Raw genomic sequence first — 14,552 nt, forward strand, 5'->3', positions numbered from 1 at the left:
AAGTATTCTCTCTGTTTATATCTACTAATAGAGATTGTACAGAATTGGTATAATCTATTCCTTAAATATTTGGTAGAATTCACCAGTAAGCCAACATAGGGCCTGGTGCTTTCTGTTCTGGATGTTATTAATTATTAATCCAATTTCTATAATATACATAAGTCTATTCATGTAGTCTACCTCTTCTGTGAGTTTTAGCAGGTTATCTTTAAGCTTTGGTCCATTACCTCTTGGGTATCAGGATTTTTGGCACAGGGTTTTTAGACCATTGACATATTTGCGGCTATGTGTCTCTCAATTGGTTAGGAAGTCATGCACCTCCCAAGATCCTAAATTTTTCTTACCTGTTAAAAAGACTTTTTGTAAGGTTGGAGTCTGTTTCAGGTTTCTTCTGGTTTGAAAAGAGGTGACAAAGCATGGAGAAAGTGTCTGTGTGGTTGTTTTCCTACATGTTAACATTGTACCCTTGCTTCTCTAAGCCAGGTTTACAGATTTGAGCACACTGCTGTTTTGCTGAACATGAGACCTTCTTGCCAATGACAATGACAGAGAAAAATGGGAAAATATAGTTCTAGACATGTTTTGAGGATTAAAAATGCTAATATTTGGAAGTTTGTATATTAGTAAAAATAACTGTCAATATTGAAAGGAAGATGAATTTACCTTCTTTCTTATTCATGGAAGAAGAAAAGGGACTTACAGATACAGAAAGGAATCAGAAAAAAGGAAATATTTGAAGCATTTTAAAATCCGTAACTTTTTAAAAAAAGATTTAATTATCTTCTATGATGAAGAATTTGAATGAGAATCAGACCTATGTGTCATTCTGTATAATCTGAGTCTATTTATACCTGCTTTACTTACACTAATAGTAGCCTTTTTGAATTTTTTCTTAGTATTTTTTCCTCTAATTCAGTCTCATACTCGATAAGTTAAAAAAAAAAAAGGAATAACTGAGGCAGTCTGGAGAGGAATTCCCTTTTATTGGCTCACTGGTGTAGTCCTTGAGCACCCACTGATCACACACACCTCTGTAGGATGAATTAGAATCAACTCCAGCCTGGGCTTCAACCCAGGGGCTTGTTTTCAACCTATTATGGTTATAGAGGTTTTTACCTTGTACTAAAATTCTTACTATATTTTATTTTGTTGAAAATGTTTTTCCTTCCAGTTTTAAATATTTTGCTGTATTTTTAATGATGTCAAGAGTACTGTTTTATTTATTTATTTTTCTCTTCAGCACATCCTATTGAAAATATTAAACTACATATATGTGTCCTCATAGACGTTCATTTGATTTGCTTATGGCAGTTTACATTTACATGGTTATGGGTTATGTGACTTTAATAGTTCTAATTTGAATAAGTGGCATAATCATTTTAATAAAACAGTTCTAATTAACATGAGAACTTTTATAACACTTATATTGTGTTCTGTGAAAAGTGAGACGCATGTATTTGATGTTATTTTTTAAATTTTTAATTTCATCACAATGGTTTATTTCAAGGGATGTTTTATAAAAATCAGAGAAAAATTTAAATATATTCAAGTCTTCAGCAACCAGGATATTAGAATCATTCTTTTTGTTGCTTCAAGAGAAATTCTGAGGTGCTGGGGTTGTGACTCAAGCGGTAGCGTGTCACCTGGTATGCGTGCGGCCCGGGTTCAATCCTCAGCACCACATACAAACAAAGATGTTGTGTCTGCCGAAAACTAAAAAATAAATATTAAAAAAATTCTCTTCTCTCTCTCTCTCTCTCTCTCTCTCTCTCTCCCCCCCCCCAAAAAAAAAAAGAGAAATTCTGAAAGGGATTTAGTTGTGATTCAGACAGGTGTGTCACTTTCTCTACCTGCTTCATAAATAATTATCATTTTCACATAGCAAATTGCTTTTATAGTTGGTATCACTATGTGTGCTTACTTTTGCTTTCATAGTATCACATTCTAACTTATAATCTGTCCTTTTCCTTGGGGAACATGATTCACTCAGAAACCTATTTACTACATGCTTACTCTGTCCTTAAGCGTAGTCAACAGGGAGGGTGTCTTTTATCTCTGTATTTCCAGCAGATAGCAAACTTTACACATAGCAGGTGTTCAGTAACTGCAATGATTGAAGGGAAAAGGGCCTTTTATGCCATTTGAAATTAGATTTTAAAGTATTTTTAGCTATTTTGTGTAAATACAATAATGCATTTTTACACAACTTCACCAGGCAGCTGTTACTTTTGCTTTGAGTTAAGTCCAAGAAGGCAGAGTTCTACAAAGAACTGTCCTCACATCATTCCTTTCTCTAATCGCTGACTGTTCATTTCTATCTAACCATTATCTTTTAGCCTGTGGATTGATTTTATTTTGATTTTTACACTCTTGGACAGAATATTATCTGTCAGTGAAACATAGATATTTAAATATTTCAAAATTAAAATAAAACAATTCAATAAGTGTAAGAAATGACTAAAACAAAAATGTTCCTATTCTTGAATAAGCATGTTTTGAACTGCATCCATAATGCCAGCACACTTAACATTTATTGCAGCTTCATTTTTTTTTTTGAGGTGTACTTCTATTTCAGCTCATTTGTATGAATGTATCTTCTCAGTGGTTTGATGGGGATGTAGTGGTGCCTGAAAACATCATTTTCTTAGAACAGGTGCCACTCACCAGGGGATTGGTCAACCAAACAAGAATAAAGCTTACCTAGGTGCTATTATATAGAGAAAATACTTACATGATTTACCTAGTGTGGCTAAAAGATAGTGAATTTAAGTAAATTTGTAAATTAAGTACCTCTACTTAGCAACTTTGAAGTATCTCCTTTTACCTCAGGACTCCACAAAGATGACAGAATAATAATTTTGGAGTCAGACTCAAAGAATAAATCTCATTATGTATTAGCTACAATTCCTGTGTATGTTTACATCTTTATATATACTTTTTCCTTTTTTGGTACCAGGAATTGGACTCAGGGGCACTCAACCACTGAGCCACATCCTCAGTCCTATTTTGTATTTTATTTAGAGATAGGGTCTCACTAAGTTGCTTAGTGCCTCACCATTGCTGAGGCTGGCTTTAAACTTATGATCCTCCTGTCTCAGCCTCCTGAGCCACTAGGATTACAGGTGTGTGCCACCATGGCTGGCTGTGTTTATATATACTTCATAGCTTTGTACTACATGCAGTTACCACTACAATATGGATCTAGTGTTAACTATCAACTCTGCATTTTTTTTAGGATAGTTTACATGGAGTTTTTCAAGATTTCAAAATAATATTCTATATTTGAATAAATTCCAAAATGTATAACCTCAAATAGTGTTATTTGAAAATTCAAAATAAATTAATATTATGCCAGATTGATTTAAGGGAGTGCAGCAGCATTTCTTTCTATACCTTAACTCCTTTGAAAAATTACTAAATTTAATTTTGAACATGGATTGCCTATGAGTAATATCACTGTAGTGATTCATATCTACTGTCTTCTCTACCTAAAATTTTATTCTTAAATTCCTATGCCTGTTCAGTTTTATGTTTACTAGACAACAGCTTAAAACATTAATTCATTATATGAGTGCCTACTGTGTGCCATGCAAAAGTCTGTGTTTGGAGGTCTCAGAAGTATATTAAACAGACAAGCATCCTTGCTGTTGCCAAGTTGACATTGCTGTAATCAGAGCTGAGATTACCCAGTCAGCACTCTGGGTCTCTGTTGGAACTTCCACAGCATTTAGGCTTTTCAAATTTTAGCTATTTCCTCTCCTGATGTTTGCAACATCTATATAAATGGTAATGAAATAATGTTCCTCTCATACAAATGTATGGACTACAGAATGCCTCTGAGCCCTTAATGAATTTTGGTAGGAATGGAGTAATTTATGGACCATCTCTCTTCTTAGAAAACATTCTACAGGCTCAGAAACCTAGGAGTATTTTGTTGATTCCAATACTGTACATCACCATTGACAGCAACCAGAACCAGACTTGTGTGTTTGTTGACTTCCTAGGGCTCAGTTGTTTCTTTTTTGTTCTTTGAAATGTTATTTATAGTAACAACCTTCATGTGCAACAGCAATTATCTAACTTTCTTTAATTTGGCTATTGTTAACTCTCCAGTTTTGAGATAATAAATGATTCTTAGTTCTCATCATTACCTCAAAAGACGTTTGCAGTTCATTATGAAAATCATATTTAAAATATTACTGTAATTTTTATTTTGACCATCAGTTACACATTGATTTATGTAACCATGTACTTTACTTTTTTGTACTCCAAATTTTTAGTATTCTTCAAAATCATGCATTTTACTTGATACTTATCATGCTATTTTGCAATAGAATTAAAAAGATATTTGTTTTATCTTTGAGTTTTATGGGATGTAATTTTTTATTTTGCTTAGAAAACAATTAAATGATAATATTTCATTTAGAATGTGTCTTCATTTTGTTAATTAGAAGACAAGAGGATAAAAAAAATATTAACAAAGAGTTCCAAGTAACACTTTAGAAAACTAAAGCTGTTTCCTCCTATCAGTGAGTTCCTGAGGAGGTGGGGAATGAAAACTAAATTCCCTAGTAACTGCATTTTATCTAATACAGTTTTTTAAAGGATACTGGTCAGAGCTCCAGGGAATATCTGAGTAACATTGCCCTGCTCCCTACCATAGCAAATTGTAAATAATTTTTTTATCCAATTTAAAAGTTTAGAAGAAATTAGAAGTCTGTTTCTTCTGGAAGCATAGAAAAGGCAGAAAATAATTTTGGAAGAACTATTATCATAGGTAAATTGAAGAATAGGTCCTGTTTATTAGCAAAAATTTTATCATTAAGAGCAATGTGGACATGATAAAGAATGCTAAAGTATATGAAGTACAGGAATTTGAATTACCTTAGTGTTTCTAAGTTACCTTAATAATGATGTTCAAGTTACCTTAATAGTGATGCTTCACTGAAATAATGGTTTCAAATGATGCTGTACAGAATACCCAAGGCTTTTAGGAATACTAAAGGTACCTGGGGGAGTGAGTAATGAGTGTTCAGGGTTCTGATTCATCCAGATACTTCATGTTTAATTGGCTCTTTACTAAGGTTTCATTGAAAGACAGACATCTTTAGTTTAAAAGCATTTGAAAATATTTTTTAAATGAGTAAAATGTCTAAGTGATCAAAATGTATGACACGTAATATCACTCATCTCTTTCAGTGCCTATGTCAGGCTTGGCTAACTGAACACAGGATTTTTTCCTTATGTGGACTCAGACTTAGGCTCCATACAGCTTTCAATCAGTCAGACTTGGTGGTTAGTTAAATCCATTTACTAGCTTTGCATTACTATATTCTAAAATTTTATTGGACCTTCAGAACACATAACACATTTTAGTCTAAGAAAGGCATAAGATGAATATTTCAGTCTAAAAAAGGAAAAGATTAGAAAAAGTCAGCACTTATTCAGGAAATTGGTCTTAGAAATACAAATTCAGATCATTGAAAATGATTCCTACTGATTTGTTAATTGTAGACCTCATGAAGTAGAGGCAGTTGAAATCAGTCATTTTTTCTGTTAGGGATTTGAGACATAAATAACTTTATTCTATAAATCATAAAATTAAACCATCAAAAAGTTTAAACCTTTCAATTCTCGTAAGAGTAGACAATGAAACCTTCATTTCTTTTAAATACATCTTATCCTGTCTTCATGTTTCTTGGTTTATACCAAAGAATGGAATTGCATTTGTTTAAATTAAAATGCCTCAAAAGTATATTCATAAACATATTTTAAGATTTGCAAAGTAATGAATGCATTAATAGTTCTTATTTAGGATGAATATGATTTCTATACTGCAGAGTCATTTCACAATTGTAACAAATTCAGAGTTAATTTTCAAAGGAAACACAATTATTTGTCTCTGTTAACAGGGCTATTCTAATGTGATGCTGGGGCTGAATTTACCTAGGACTCCATTTCAAGGTTGACTTGAAAGTCTTGTGGAAGTTCTGGAAGAAATACGTAAGTGTTCTTTGGTAATAATGTTCTGCTGATTGTGCTTATTTTTATTTTTCTAGAGTTTATTATGTTCTTTAATATTTTGGTTAACTACTTTTGCCCAGATGTTAAAAATGTTTCTGTAGACTGCAGAGACATGTCAAGTATGGCAATAGAAGTATATTTATCACTGTTATTGGACTTCCCATTCCAGTCGGTGCTTCTCTCTTTGTGTATTAAATTTGGCTTCACTTTTTACAGTTTAGCATACATTTATGTGAGATATGAAATTTTGAAATATTGAAGAAAATGAGGCAAGAAAGACTGTTGGAGAATTTTGTTAACATTGTGCTGAAATTTTGTTATGCTGTTCTTCAATAATATTGTTTCTAAATTCAATTGATATTGAGGGTTTCAAGATTTAGAGGTATTGAGAAAAAAGGAGGAAACATTTAATAGTTACCATTTTTTTTCTTCAAGGCTTGATTTTCCTTTTAAACTTTTTGCAACTCAAGAAGTCATTTGTTTAGAATGTATTTATTTATTTTTTAATATTGCACATCTTTACGTCTTGTGGTAGTTTTCCTTGATACTTACTATGTCAACATTCAAAAGATTCTCAATGAAAATTGTTTTCTCGGTTTCACTATAGTGATATTATTTAACTCTAATGATATTATTCAAGCAATACATCTTTATTTATTTTTTAATATTGCACATCTTTACGTCTTGTGGTAGTTTTCCTTGATACTTACTATGTCAACATTCGAAAGATTCTTAATGAAAATTGTTTTCTCAGTTTCACTATAATGATATTATTTCACTCTAATGATATTATTCAAGCAGTACATCACAGCTTGCCAAATATATATTAAAAGAATTATAAGTAAGAAAGAGACCTAAAATAAATTTTATGTAGTAATGTTACATTTCAAAGTTTCCAATAATTTCATTGTTTCTTTTGAAGCTTTAACCAGAAAGTGCAGATGCCCTGGCAGTGCCCTGACATTTTCAGAATTTTTTTTATCAAGGCTCACCATGATATTAAGACAGGCCTTGGTATCCTAATTTTCTGCCTAAATGGCTTTATGAATTTTTAGAGTTTTTCTCAAGAGTCTCTATAACTTCCTGAAGGGATTTCGTCAATTGCTTTAGTTATAATCAAATACTTACCAGGTATTTTACCTATGAATTTTATAGTTCTTTTCATTATTCTACCAACTTTATAATTTTTGAGGTACAAAAATAAAATTAATTCATATTGATCTAGCATTGAAAATTTTCAAAGCATTTTAGCAACTTCTGACTTCATTTATCTCTCTAGTTAACCTTATGATATGAGTAAGGTTGACGTTGCTATTCTTTGTTTGGTTATGTGGAGAAAATTAAAAGACAAAGAATTACAGTGATTTAGAAAAATAATATAACTTGTCATAATTTTATGGTCAATAGTAAACAATGAGATATTATTAAAACACATTTTCTAAAACCCAATCTTTCTTTCTTCTTTTTTTTAAGGAGGGAGATATTATTATTTATAGATAATGATTATAATAATGATGTCCTCCATATTTGTAAGACCATTTGACATTTAGGTTGTTATTTTATGAGGGAAGGAATATTTATTTGTCTGAAAGTAGAGGGATATAGGTAGGAATTACTTGACAATGAACATTGTGGAGCCATGAAAAATACTATTTTTAAAGAGAATCTTCTTCCCAGAATGGAACTTAATTGCATTTGAAGGTAGTTCAAAACTGCTTCTGGAACTTGCTAATTAGAGAGTTATGCTAGTTATGTGCTTATAGTGGCAGGTTTTTTTTTTTTTACATTTTTAAATGAGTGCTAACCCCAAATTGGTGTAAATAATGCATATGCATAATGCCTAAGTTTTATTGAAATGGCAAAGTGCATTCTGTAAAAGCATTTACTCTTGGAAGCTTATAGGATTATAAACCTTTGAACTGGATGTATTATGATAAGAATAGAGTGATGGAGAGGTAGATTTTGAGTTCAGAGTGATGTGAGTTTGCATCATTACAATCATTTGCTAGCTTTCTATTGACTTTGGTTAATTTTCTTAAGTCTGTGCATCTCAGTCTTCATACAGCAAAAGGGAAAGATATGCCCATTTATTGGATTATTTTAAAAATTTAGCAGTTGATACCTAGCTTCTTCCCTGTCCACCTATATTACCTTCTCTTTAGAAAACCAAAAACAAAAAGTTTTAAAATGTTGAAATGAATCTTTGTTTGCATCTTCCTATTGAATTCTCAAACAAATTGTTTAATTTGATCCTGATTTTATTTCTTAAGTAGTTTAAATAATCTTTCCTGGTTTATATTTCTAAAGTGAATATTTATGTATGTTGGTAAACGAGTATTTGTGTGTGTGTGTGTGTGTGTGTGTGTGCATGTTTGCTTAAAGATATTTAGTTATTTTCAGAGTGTCCAATTCAAGAGCATAAAATCTAGACAAAATATCAGTTTTGGTTATTTCAATACATAACAATTTTTTTCATGTATTTATAGAAAATTGCTACAAGTCTTATAGTTATTAAAGATTAAGCATCATTTGTGAAAAATACTTGCTCTTTTTTCAAATTGTTAAAAGTCAATGAAGCATGCAGGATACTGGTTTGTCTGAAGAAAGGCTGAATCAATAATTGAGATGTATAGTAGATTGATATTTGTTTGCAAAAAGAAGCACAGTAAGCAATAATGCAAATAGAGAGGCTAGAGAGTGTAGCTGATGATAGTGCAAACTTGGAAATCAGATCACTGGATTTGAATGAAGATTCGAACACAAGCCACCATTGTAAAACCTTGCAGAAGTCATACAAGCTCTCTAACTCTTAATTTCTTAATGTAGAGAACACATATAACAATACTGGTTTATAGATTATTTATGGAGGGCATGTGAACATTAAAAGAAATTGCTATTTCATTTTTTAGTATATGCATTTCTAAGATTGAATGTGTTTTTGGGTCACTTGGCAAATGTCTTGCATAGTTATTCTAACCTTAGTCAACCACAGATCTTAAAAGAAATGTTCAAATGAGTTAATTGTGTGTGTTAGATAGTTCTGGGTGCTGTAGCAAAGTATTGCAGACTATATGTTTTAAGAACAATAGATATATTTGTCTCATAATAATAAAGAATGTAAGTACAAGATCATGGTGTCAACCCACATGGTCCAGTATCAGGTAAGGGTCCTCTTCCAGGTTGCAACATTTTTGTTTGTGTTCGCACATCCTCACATGGCAGAAAGAGAAAGAACTCTCTGGCATCTCTTCCATAGGGCATTAATCCTTTATATGAGGAATCCACACTCATGACCTAATCATCAGGATCGAAATGCTACTATTATAATGGAGGGTTAGGATTTTAACATGAATTTTGAGGCAACACACTTAGTCTATTAAGTAATATGTTCTTTGTGTTTAGGTTAGATTGCATATTAATTTTCTATTGTTATATGACAAATTGCCACATAGTTGTCAATATACATTTATTTTCTTATGTTTTTTTTCTGATCAGGAGTCTAGGTGTGACTTAGGTCAGGGTCTTTATAGGCTGCAGTCAAAATGTCTGCCAGGCTGCATTTTCATTTGAAACTCAGAGTCATCTTCTAAGCTTGCTGGATTTGGCTGAATTCAGATGATACAGTTGCAGAACTGAGCTCCTCAGTTCCTAAAGGCCACTCAGTTGTCCTATCCATGTGCATTCTCCATCCACAGTTCACAGCATTGAGGCTTGCTTTTTTAAAGCTAGTAGGAGAATGTCTAATACATGCTAGCAATATGGAATCATATATATGCATATGTACATATATACATGTTATTTTTGTAGATATGTATATTAAATAATCTTTGGGGGATGTCGTCCATTACCTTTGCTATATTCTGTTGATTGACAAGAAGTCACAAGTCCTACTCACACTTAAGGAGAGAGAATTATACAAGGCATGAACAAGGGGCCACTCTAAGGTCTGTCTGCCTTAGCATATATTAACCTTCTCTGTTTTAAGTTCATGTAAAAATCATGGGCTGGGGATATAGCTCAGTAGTGGAGCACTTTCCTAGAATGTACAAGATCCTAGGTTCAATTCATCATCACAGCAAAAAATAAATAATTCCTTAAAATTCATGTAATCTGTTATTTTAATTTGTATAACTATTATATTTAATAAGATATAATATTGTATTCTCAGATGGTTATGCTCATAGTATAGCTCTCAACACACCATTCTACCCTGTCTAAAATTCATCCATTATTTTGAGCTGGCTAAACCACCAGGCTAAATACACCTGAGTCTGGTATTATCCCCCCCAGAATCTGACAAAACCAATACCCAACCTTTTCTCCTCTTAACTCTCATGTGTAGACCTTGAATTATATGCCTTACACTTGCCCGCAGCTTCGTCAATGAATATTCTGTTGTTTTCTTTCCCTTTTCCAATCCTTAAAAAGCATATTCAAATTTCTTCCTCTTCCATTAAATTGTTCTTTATTTCTTCCCCCCTATATTGCTAGCCCAAGACTTTGACTGCTTAGTATCATATCACATCATTTCCTATCCAGGGTTCCAGTTAAATGATCATTTTTCTCATTCCACCTGCCACTGGTAGTGATCAGGGAATGTATGTTACTTGTCACCTGCAACCTGTGTATAATAATCTTATTATATAGGTTGTATTCACTGCATATATAAAATATCTTTTTGTTTAGAATTGTGGTCCCTCAGCTAGTATTCAGTTGGAGGACACATGTTTCAAAGGAGTTCTTCAAAAGTTTTCTCCTGAGACATTAAGTCACTAATCTTTAAATTACCTGTTATTCAGCAATCCTTAAATTACTTTCATGATTTCATTACAACTTATACATTTGGGACTGATTGCATGAAGAACATGAATCACTGATGTCCAAGGGGTGGGCTATGGTAGGCAGCCTCTATGTTGGTCACTGATGTTTTCTGTCTTCTCATTTTCTTATCATGTGTTTTTCTTCCATATATTTTACCAGAGTTGGTCTATGTGGCCAACAAAATATGACATAACTGATGTTATGTTGCTTTTCTGACGGATTATACAAGATCTCAAGACATCTCTTCAGGACATTCTTTCCTTCTGGTTTCTCATATATGTTGGTCTGCTCCATGGCCTGCTCTGGGGGAGGGAGCTGCCATAGAGAGATCTTCATAGTAAGAAACTAAACCGTGAGGGCAGCCACCAGGGAGGAATTGGCAAACAACTAACCACTTCCTGAAGGACACTGAGCCTAAACCACTGAGCTCAACTACTCCAGGATTTCTGACAAATGTTGAGTAACTATGTGAGATCTTAACTGTTTCCTGTTCTAAACTATTAGGTTTGGGAGTAACTTGTTTTACAGCAATAGATAATTAATATATTATGAAATATCTCATGCCTAAAATTATTTCCACAAATTTCAGCACAGCCCTTGTCTTTGCAAAGAATACAGGGGTAAATATACCAAATATATGTTCTCTTAGGCAAATGTAAATGACAGATAGGGAGTAGGTACGTGTATTTATAAGACAGTAAGCCGAGTGTGAATAAAATTGGAAATGTTTACATTTCATTTGGGATACTAATTTTGTAACCTAGAGAGGACTCTTAATATCTTGCCCATGGACCATATCAGTATGGAGAGTTTTGTAGATCTGGTACTCATTCTCTTGTGGAAGGGTGTGTGGAATAGTTAACACACTCTTCCTTTCACAGGGTCTGGCCTTGTAGAATAGATTCTATTAGTTTTCTCTTAGTTTCCTTCATTGTCCTTTATGGAATTTAATTAAGAGTTATACCTGTAGATATATGCATACATATTTGGGATGCTTTATTTTTAAGTGTTAATTACAAAAAAAAATACATTTTGTCTCCAGAAATGTAAGTTCAGAAGTATGATTCATTAAGTAATAGAACAGCATTTTTTTCCCTATAAATTCACATTAAACCATCATTCCAAATTTTACTGTTGTTGATATGATGGTAGTATCTGGGCAAAAACACTGGATTCTATGAAAAAAGAGAAAGAAAATGGAACCTTGTTCACATAAAGATTAGAGTTTACGTTTATAATTTTAAATTTGAACCTTGGAGCTATCCACTAGTAAAATTTTTGATACCATTATACAAAATAGCAAAATATGGATTTTAACTGGCCTGCTTTTCAATTCAACTGAACATTAAGTACCTTTTTAATGGTCTTATTTGCTGGGAAGAGGACCATTACAATAATCTGCCTTTTACAGCCCATATCAAATATGAACCAGCATCACTTATTACAAAGTTTGTGCTTTGGGAGACATTTTCACGGCATCTAACAGTTCTACCCCATATTTCTTGGAATTAGTCTTTAATGATATCATTTTCCAAAATGAGTTGTTGCTCAAAGTTACTGATTGTTTTGTGGTTAAAATCTCATCCAGCAGCTATATTTAAAATGTCGGATAAATTTGTAAGGAAAGGTGCATTGAAACTACTGTTATATTAGTAATTGTATGAAAATGCTATAGAAGAGGCGCCATGCAGCTTGGATGTTTTTAGTCCCCCCATATGATTCCAAGGGGTGAATATGAAACCTCATTTTTAACTGTTGGCAATTCAAGGTTTTACTATTGTCTGCTGGAGAACAGAGGACTATTACTGTAGGTGTCATGTAAAATAAAGTTAGAGTCTGAAGCCTCCTTTTAGCTGTCAGCATTATTAAGGAGCTCTTCATGTGTTGAACCTGGCACCTGGTATTGTATAAGCAACGCATGTGAGAGCCTGGGGAGAGCTTTTTTTCTCTTCACTGTGGCTTTATTAGGTCTGGCTCACATTTTCACTGTTGCTGTGCCTTATTCCAACTTTCTAGCTTAAACTCACAGCACAGTAGGTCTAATATAGATTGACGCCTTTGCCCGAAGACTGATTGAAAATTGTGTCTCTGAGTTGCTAATGCTCACTGAACCATTTTATTGAAGATAAAGTAAATAAAATAGATTGCCATATGAGAATTCTCTGAAATCCAATGTAATAATTGGCAGGTTTAAGCCCATATAGAAGACTAAGAAGTGAAACAGAATACTTTTTATGTTCAGTGTATTAAGAGATAAATATTTCAGTTAATATTTGGCCTAAACTATTGCTTTTGTCATTACAATTAAATGATAAATATAATTCTCAGTTGACATGTTACTTTTGGTGTTATACAATGGATTCTCTATAAGAGAACAACATTATTGAAAACTTGAGGCAGTATTTTAATGATTTTTTTTTCTCTTTGTGGCACTTAAGTGGATGGATCAGTAGTCTTAGAGAATTTAATAAACAACACAAATGAACAGGTTTGCCAAAGTGCACTCAAGAATCTTAAGGTGAGAAAATTACAGTAAATCTTAGCCTCTTAAAAGATGCTTCTAAAATTGAACCTTTTATTTATTAATCAAAATCATATGTACATATGAGAACTACCTTTTTGGGAAGCTGTCCAGTGAATTTTTTTCAACAAGACAATTAGTTTTATTAAAAAATAACCATAAATACATATATTTTACATATATTATCATCTGAAATAAATTAGGGAACGGAAAAAAGAGTGACCTTAGCATCTTAAATTTATTAACTCACAATAGTATATGATAATGTTGTGACCTATATTGACACATTTAATTTGTAAACTACAAATATCTAAGCACTTGCATGAGATATTTTGGAAGTCTCAAGCAGATAAATGAAGGTATCTTATTTGATTGCCTGGGTCAGTGTATAGTCAGCTATTCATTGTTGTTACCAAAGACCTTATAAGAACTACTTAGAGGAAGAGAATTTATTTTGGCTCATGGTTTCAGGAGTTCAGTTCATGGTCATCCTACACCATAGCTCTGGACCCAAGGTGAGGCAGAACATGAAGGAGGAAGTATCTGGGAGAGGAAAACTGTTCATTTCATAATAGTCAAGAAGCAGAGAAAAAGTGACAGGGACAAAATTATAAACCCCAGAGTCATGGCCCCAGTGATTTACTTACTCCAGCCACATCCTACCTGCCTATGGTTACCACCCAGTTAATTCATTTAAGTGGATTAATCCACCAATTAGGTTTTAGCTCTCATAATCTTATTTCCTCTCTGACCATTCTTCGGTTGTCTCATACATAAGCATTTGGAGGACACTTTATATCAAAACCATAACTGTCAGGTTAAAAATGCATATTTATAGAAATAAGATAAATAAAAGAACTTTGTTATAAAATTTCTGAACTTGCAAATCAAAAATAGTGTTTCTCTTCATCCTTAAAACTTGTCACTTTAATATTTTCTCCTGTAATTTCTCTTGTGATTTTTTTCCAAATTCAGGATGATTTCAGTTTTTAACCTTAAGTATGTACAGTTTTTTAATGTTTTTCTAATACATTTAATTCATTTCTCAAGTAATGATTTATGCTTATTTATTCATTATATCCATTAAATATATTTTCTTATCTCTCAGTACCCAATAATCCATCAGTTCTGGTAAATATGAAGTTTATCATAGTGATTTCAAATAATTGTGTCATCAGTGATATTA

The 14,552-nt window shown here is 32.6% G+C and overlaps 1 protein-coding gene and 1 pseudogene across 1 annotated transcript in view; one reads left to right on the forward strand and one right to left on the reverse strand.

Annotated features, from left to right (window-relative positions):
- The window catches only part of Foxp2 (forkhead box P2), a 544,876-nt gene that overhangs the window by 166,082 nt on the left and 364,242 nt on the right, over nt 1–14,552 (forward strand). The window contains exon 3 of the mRNA XM_026408891.2: nt 5,913–6,003. The gene's annotated coding sequence lies outside the window, so the exon portion shown is untranslated. The remainder of the gene's footprint in view (nt 1–5,912; nt 6,004–14,552) is intronic.
- Nucleotides 1–14,552, reverse strand: part of LOC113196803 (glyceraldehyde-3-phosphate dehydrogenase pseudogene) — a 74,857-nt pseudogene that overhangs the window by 5,346 nt on the left and 54,959 nt on the right.

The sequence above is a fragment of the Urocitellus parryii genome, chromosome 3, assembly GCF_045843805.1.
Source record: "Urocitellus parryii isolate mUroPar1 chromosome 3, mUroPar1.hap1, whole genome shotgun sequence".
Lineage (NCBI taxonomy): Eukaryota > Metazoa > Chordata > Mammalia > Rodentia > Sciuridae > Urocitellus > Urocitellus parryii.